Source organism: Durio zibethinus, unplaced genomic scaffold, assembly GCF_047325235.1.
Source record: "Durio zibethinus cultivar Kanyao isolate XHJ-2024 unplaced genomic scaffold, ASM4732523v1 HiC_scaffold_73, whole genome shotgun sequence".
In the NCBI taxonomy this organism is placed as follows: Eukaryota; Viridiplantae; Streptophyta; class Magnoliopsida; order Malvales; family Malvaceae; genus Durio; species Durio zibethinus.
In genome coordinates this window covers 27,687-35,000 of record NW_028322696.1, presented here as the reverse complement: position 1 = coordinate 35,000, position 7,314 = coordinate 27,687, and positions in this window count along the sequence as shown.

The window sequence follows — 7,314 nt, the reverse complement described above, 5'->3', positions numbered from 1 at the left end:
GCTTGCCTCGACCACCATCGGCACACGCTGGGCCCTGGTGCGGGCGCTTGCCTCGACCACCATCGGCACACGCTGGGCCCTAGTGCGGCAGGTTGCCTCGAGCACCATCGGCACACGCTGGGCCCTGGTGCGGCAGGTTGCCTCGAGCACCATCGGCACACGCTGGGCCCTGGTGCGGCAGGTTGCCTCGACCACCATCGGCACACGCTGGGCCCTGGTGCGGGCGGTTGCCCCCAGCACCATCGACACACGCTCGGCCCTAGTGCGGGCGGTTGCCTCGACCACCATCGGCACACGCTGGGCCCTGGTGCGGCAGGTTGCCTCGACCACCATCGGCACACGCTGGGCCCTGGTGCGGGCGGTTGCCTCGACCACCATCGGCACACGCTGGGCCCTGGTGCGGCAGGTTGCCTCGACCACCATCGGCACAAGCTCGACCCTGGTGCGGGCGCTTGCCTCGACCACCATCGGCACACGCTGGGCCCTGGTGCAGCAGGTTGCCTCGAGCACCATCGGCACACGCTGGGCCCTGGTGCGGGCGCTTGCCTCGACCCCCATCGGCACACGCTGGGCCTGGTGCGGGCGGTTGCCTCGACCACCATCGGCACACGCTGGGCCCTGGTGCGGGCGCTTGCCTCGACCACCATCGGCACACGCTGGGCCCTGGTGCGGTCGGTTGCCTCGAGCACCATCGGCACACGCTGGGCCCTGTTGCGGGCGGTTGCCTCGACCACCATCGGCACACACTGGGCCCTGGTGCGGGCGCTTGCCTCGACCGCACGCTGGGCCCTGGTGCGGCAGGTTGCCTCGAGCACCATCGGCACACGCTGGGCCCTGGTGCGGCAGGTTGCCTCGAGCACCATCGGCACACGCTGGGCCCTGGTGCGGCAGCTTGCCTCGAGCACCATCGGCACACGCTGGGCCCTGGTGTGGTCGGTTGCTTCAAGCACCATCGGCACACGCTGGGCCCTGGTGCGGGCGGTTGCCTCGATCACCATCGGCACACGCTGGGCCCTGGTGCGACAGGTTGCCTCGAGCACCATCGGCACACGCTGGGCCCTGGTGCGGGCGGTTGCCTCGAGCACCATCGGCACACGCTGGGCGCTGGTGCGGTCGGTTGCCTCGAGCACCATCAGCACACGCTGGGCGCTGGTGCGGGCGGTTGCCTCGACCACCATCGGCACACGCTGGGCCCTGGTGCGGCAGGTTGCCTCGAGCACCATCGGCACACGCTGGGCCCTGGTGCGGGCGGTTGCCTCGACCACCATCGGCACACGCTGGGCCTTGGTGCGGCAGGTTGCCTCTGGTGCGGGCGGGTGCCTCGAGCACCATCGGCACACGCTGGGCCCTGGTGCGGGCGGTTGCCTCGAGCACCATCGGCACACGCTGGGCCCTGGTGGGTTTAGGCACATCTTCAAATTTCTGCCGTGCCAATGCCATTTTTATGGCTTGTAAATTCATACAATGGTCCCCTAAGCCCTCACGTGAAGTTTCGTTGGAAGATGACTCATTTTCTATTTTTCACGATTTTCGAAACTTTTTGCGGTTTGGGATTTTTTAAAATTTTTTTATAAGGATTTTTGGCCCCAAATTTTGTAGGCGTGATCCTTCTATTTTTGTTGGCATGCACAAAAAAATTCAGCTAAAAAATCGAAGTGGAGAAGATTTTGTGACCGTTTGAAAAAAGTGTCCCCATTTCAGACACTTTAACGGCTACTGGTAGCAAACCTGTAAAATCTCAAATGCTCTTTAAGGGGGTGTGAATTCTCAGAGGTTTGATGAGGGATAGGGGGCCAACACAAGGCCAAGTACCAGCACCCATCGCACATCATGTGCGCACACCCCCCCGGCCCCCCTCCCATTCGCCGGAACCCCAATGCCGCCGGTCAGGTTCTCCGGCGGTACTCCGGCGATGCTCCGGCGATGCTCCGGCGATGCTGTCCCGAGTGAAAAAAATGCGGCACCAGCACATGCTGGAGCCAGGCATGCGCACCGTGGCTCAAAATCGAACTTCGGCCAAGGCCTCGACCATCAATGGCACATGATGACGCATGGTGATGGCACATGCATCGACCATCATCGGCATAGGCTGCCCTTCGGTACGGGCACTTGCCTCGACCGCCATGGGCACAAGCTGGGCCCTGGTGTGGGTTGTTGCCTCGATCACAATCGGCACATGCTGAGTGTCATGAGCCAACCTTGTATAAGGCCATGACCGGGACTTAGGTTGCCATGAGCCACCCATGTATAGGGCCATGGCCGGGTAGACCCCTTGTGTTAGGAAAAGTGTCCCCATTTCAAACATTGTAACGGTTACTGGTAGCATAGCTCTAAAATCTCTAAGGCTCTTTAGGGGGGGGTGAGCCGGCAGGGTATTGTTGGGCTGTCTCACCGGGTGCTATGCGAGCTTAGGCCACCCACCATGGGCTGCCCCCCTGGCCCTGGTGATGGTGGGAGGTCCCGATGTATGATTCCCAATTTTAATGATATGTGCCTCGATTGAATGCCCGATTATTGCCTCGATGTGTTTCTTTTCTTTCTCGATGTGAATGTGCCTTGTTGTGTGTATGGATGAGATTGATATATAGTGCCTTATTGTGAATGCTTGAGACTAACCATGGTTTATGGTTATTTGTTCAGATCTCGATCTATTGAGGGCTGACTTGGGTGGAAGCGTCCATTCAAGTGCCTCGCGGGCTAGTGCTTGTTGAGAGAAAGCTTAGTCCGTGACACGTGGTATCAGAGCACGGTTGAGAAGTGCTAGAGAAATGGATGAGATGGCCACAAGTGCTGGACCGGATCATCGGCAGAGAATTGAGGAACTTGAGGCCGCGGTGGCCGCAATGAAAACTCATATGGTAACAAAAGACCGAGTGAGGGAGATCGAGACAACCCAGCGGGAGTTGTCCGATACTCTCCACAATGTGAGCGAAGAGGCTAGAGATGCCTTGAACATACTCCACAAGGAGTTTGAGGAGCTCAGGGCCCAGATGAGCATCCTACAAATGGCGGTGGCCAGTTCGAGTTCAAGCTCGACGGACAGGGGACAAAGGCCCAAAGTACCGGAGCCTCGGTGCTTTGAGGGGGCAAGGGATGCTAAGGAACTTGAGAATTTCCTGTTCGACATGGAACAATACTTCCGAGCTGTACACACAAGTTCAGAGGAAGACAAGGTGACAATGGCATCGATGTATCTCGTAGGGGATGCCAAGTTGTGGTGGCGCTCCAAGTTTGTCGATGACGAGTGCCCGATTAAGACCTGGACAGATCTGAAGCGTGAACTGAAAAACCAGTTTTTTCCGGAGAATGTGGATTATATGGCTCGAAGGAGACTTCGAGAGTTGGTGCAAACCGGAACGGTGCGAGAGTTCGTGAGGAACTTTTCTACCCTGATACTGGATATTAGGGACATGTCCGAGAAGGACAAGTTATTCCATTTTATTGAGGGCCTCAAGCCATGGGCGAGGACAGAGCTACAGAGGCAAAGAGTGCAAGATGTGACGACGGCCATGGCTGCAGCGGAACGTCTTCATGATTTTAATGATGGTTCGTTAAAACGGAAGAACCCTCCACCACCGGGTAGTAGCTCTAATCTTGGGAGTGGGGGAAAGATAACTAGGTTGGACCGACCCTTCAGTTGGGGATCAGACAGGAAGTCCTTTGGGCGAGATAGCATCCAGCCTAGGACAAACAACGCAGGGATCTTCAAGCCTAGGCAACCGCTTGCTTGCTTTCTTTGCAAGGGGCCGCATCGAGTGGCTGAGTGCCCGCACCGAGGAGCCCTTAATGCCTTAAGGACCTCATCCCAAGAGTCTGCAAAAGTGCCCGAGAGCGTTGAAGAAGCTGAAGAGGAGCCAGCCAGGATGGGCTCAATAAGGTTCCTCAGTGCCCTTCACACCCAATTGAACACTATAAAGAAAGAGCAAAGCAGAGGCTTGATGTACGTGAACTTGACGATCAATGGGAAAACCACCAAGGCTATGGTGGATACAGGCGCAACCGACACTTTCATCACACCAGAAGAAGCAAAAAGGTGTGGTCTTCAGATTGGTAAAGACTGTGGGCGAATGAAGGCGGTCAATTCGCCAGCCTTTGCAATCAGTGGAAGCTCGAAAAGTGTGACGACCCAATTGGGGCCATGGGAAGGGAAGGTAGACTTCACAGTCTCCCCCATGGATGACTTTGATGTCGTTCTAGGATTGGACTTCATGACGTTGGCTCAGGTGATCCCTATCCCCGCTGCTAGCTGCTTGTTGTTCTTAGGAGAACACCCATGTGTGGTGCCAGCCAATATCTTGCCAAAGAGTGGGAAGAAAATGATTTCGGCTTTGCAATTCAAGAAAGGGGTAAAGAGAGGGGAACCCTCTTTTGTGGCCATGCCGATCTACAAAGAAGGGTCGAAAGTAGAACCAATACCCAATGGCGTGAAGAAAGTGTTAGAAGAATTCAAAGAGGTGATGCCAGAGATGTTGCCCAAGGTTCTACCCCCTCGACGAGCAGTGGACCACGAAATTGAGCTACTCCCAGGGGCAAAACCCCCTGCTAGAGCCCCCTATCGCATGGCCCCGCCAGAGTTGGCCGAGCTGAGAAAACAGTTGGATGAGCTTCTACAAGCCGGGTTCATCCGACCATCAAAGGCTCCTTTCGGAGCGCCAGTGCTATTCCAGAAAAAGCATGATGGGAGCTTGCGCTTATGTGTCGACTACAGGGCTTTGAACAAAGTCACCGTAAGAAACAAATATCCTATCCCGCTCATAGCAGACTTGTTTGATCAGTTGAGCGGGGCCAAATACTTCTCCAAACTGGACCTGAGATCGGGATACCATCAGGTCAGAATCCTCGAGGGAGATGAGCCGAAGACCACCTGTGTAACACGGTATGGTGCATTTGAATTCCTTGTGATGCCTTTTGGACTAACCAATGCTCCTGCCACATTTTGTACATTGATGAATCAGGTGTTTCATGACTACCTAGACAAGTTTGTAGTCATTTATTTAGATGATATAGTGGTGTATAGCTCCACGTTGGAAGAACATCAAGAACACCTGCGCCAGGTATTTCAAAGGTTACAGGACCACCAGTTATATGTAAAAAGGGAGAAGTGTGCATTCGCTCAGACCCAAATCCATTTTCTCGGTCACATTGTCGAACGTGGCCACATCCGAATGGACATGGAAAAAGTCAGGGCCATCAAAGAGTGGACGATACCGAAGAATGTTAGTGAGCTCCGCTCCTTTTTGGGACTAGCCAACTATTATAGAAGGTTTGTGGAAGGGTACTCTCGTAAGACCACGGCCCTCACGGAGCTACTGAAGAAGGAACATAAATGGTGTTGGACGAACGAGTGCCAGGAGGCCTTTGAGGGATTGAAGGATGCTATTATGAAGGATCCCATCTTAGCTCTCCCCGATATTGGAAAGCCTTTTGAAGTCCAGACGGATGCATCGGATTTTGCTATTGGAGGTGTGCTTTTACAACAACATCACCCGGTAGCATTCGAAAGTAGGAAGCTGAGCGAAGCTGAAAGGAAATACACAGCCCAGGAGAAAGAGCTCCTTGCGGTGGTTCATTGCTTGAGGACTTGGCGGCATTACTTGTTGGGTGCGCACTTTGTCGTGAAGACAGACAACACAGCCGTTAGCCACTTCCTCACCCAACCAAGACTCACGGCGAAACAAGCTAGGTGGCAGGAATTTTTAGCTGAGTTCGACTTTTATTTTGAGCATACCGCGGGGAAGACTAATCAAGTGGCGGATGCCTTGAGCAGGCGGCCAGAGTTAGCGGCCCTCAGAAGAATGGCCCCAATGGTGGCTAGCAGAGCCACTACAGACATCCATAAGTTGATTGGAGACCATTTAGGGAAAGACCCGCAAGCCTGTGCCATTTTGAAGCTAGTGGAAGAAGGGAAGTCCAAACATTTCTGGAAAGAAAATGGGGTCTTGTGGACCAAGGGACCTCGAGTCTTTGTGCCAAGAGCAGGAGGTCTGAGACAGATGCTGATGAGGGAGTGTCATGACACCCCATGGGCGGGACATCCGGGCTGGCAGCGCACGTTGGCGTTATTGAAACAAGGTTATTATTGGCCTCAAATGCGACAAGATGTGATGGAATATACGAAGACTTGCCTCATTTGCCAACAAGACAAAGTCGAGAAGAGGAAACCTGCAGGTATGCTTGAACCTTTATCGGTACCTACCAAACCGTGGGAAAGCATCTCCCTCGATTTCATCTCGAGCCTACCCAAGGTTGGCGATCTTGGAGCTATCTTGGTGGTGATTGATCGGTTCTCTAAGTATGCCACATTCATTCCTGCTCCCAAGTACTGTACAGCGGAGGACACAGCTCGACTATTGTTCAAACATGTGGTCAAGTATTGGGGCCTCCCCCAAAACATTGTCAGTGATAGAGATCCTAGATTCACAGGGTCCTTTTGGAGAGAACTTTTCAAGATTTTGGGGTCCCAACTCAACATCTCCTCGAGCTATCACCCTCAAACTGATGGCCAAACAGAACGGTTCAATGGATTGTTAGAGGAATACTTGAGGCATTTTGTCCACGCCAACCAAAAGAACTGGCCCTCATTATTGGACGTTGCTCAACTCTGTTTTAATTCCAACAAGAGCTCTTCCACCAACAAGAGCCCATTTGAGGTGATCACCGGACAATTACCAAGGCTACCCCACACTTCCTTGGAACAATATGGAGGAAAGAATCCCAGAGCATTCAACCTCAGCAAGGAATGGAAACTAAACACGGAGATCGCACAAGCCTACTTAGAGAAAGCGTCAAAACGGATGAAGAAATGGGCAGACAAGGGTCGTAGAGCTCAGCAATTTCAAGTTGGGGATTTGGTTCTTGTTCGATTAGTCCCTGAACAAACCAGGTTCTTGAGGAAGAGAGATCGTAGATTGGTGCGCAAGTACGAAGGTCCAGTAAGGGTCCTTTCCAAGGTGGGGAATGCTTCCTACAAAATCGACCCTCCAAAGTGGATGAAGGTGCACCCAGTATTTCATGTGAGCAACTTGAAGCCATTCCATGCAGATCCTACAGATGCTGGTCGAAGAGAGCCAACCAGAGCCGCCATCACCATGAAACCACCTTCAGAGCGTCGAGTCCAAGAGATCTTAGCTGACAGGGAAACCAAGATATCTCGAAGACTAGTTCGGGAGTACTTAGTAAAGTGGGAGGGACTAGGCCTAGAAGAAACCAGCTGGGAGAGAGAGCACGACCTCCAGAGATTTCAAAGGAAGATCGAAGAATTTCAAGCCAGCAAGTCGACGAGGACGTCGTTAGAATAGGTGGGGGAGGATGTCA